Here is a 765-nt window from a genome sequence, read left to right as displayed (position 1 = left end):
AAAGAGAGAGACGACGATCTTGGCGAACGCGCGCGTCCCTTAAAACTCGGAGCAATCGGGGCGAGCCATTTCTGCGAGGACACGCCGGCCGGTCTCCATCGTCGTCGTCGGTTTCTGCGATCGAGCTGCTGACGGACAGCCACCGGAAGCGCGTCAGATTCGCGCAACAGCGCCGCGTTTACAAGGCAGACGAAGAGAGAAGAAGAGAGAGAGAGAAAGAGACAGCGAGAGCGAGACCGCACACACAGTCGTCGCCTATCCGCGGATCGAGCGGCTCGCAGTCGGCCAGTCGAGGCGTGAGGAAGCTAGCAGCGGAAAACAAAAGAAGGTGCCAACCAAGAGCCCAAGTCGAGGATCGATCTCGTCGTCCAGAAGTCATCTAAGAAGGACCTCGTGTGCTTTCTCGCCCCCGTGCTTTCGCCCCCTTTTTTTTCCGCGTGTGTGCATTCCGCGTGATCCGCACGCAATCCGCGTTCGATCGTCTCGTCCTTGTGTCCATCTGGGAGTCCCATCGCCAGGATCCAACGCCACGTATCGTCGTTCCTCAGCGCAGATACGTCTCATCGTGCGAGAAAAAAAAAAACAACGGACGCCTTCAGATCTCCTTCGCGATATAACCCGAAAACCGACTCTTGTCTCCAGCTATCGCGCGCACTTTTTTCCGTCATCGTTCTCCGCTCTCGCGATCCTCGTGATCCACGTCTCACCGCGTGTTCGCGCTCTCTCTCTCTTTTCCGCACCGGGTCCACGTAGACGGTGGCCCCG

The sequence above is a fragment of the Formica exsecta genome, unplaced genomic scaffold, assembly GCF_003651465.1.
Source record: "Formica exsecta isolate Colony F162 unplaced genomic scaffold, ASM365146v1 scaffold258, whole genome shotgun sequence".
Lineage (NCBI taxonomy): Eukaryota > Metazoa > Arthropoda > Insecta > Hymenoptera > Formicidae > Formica > Formica exsecta.
Note: the sequence above shows the minus strand (reverse complement) of the source record.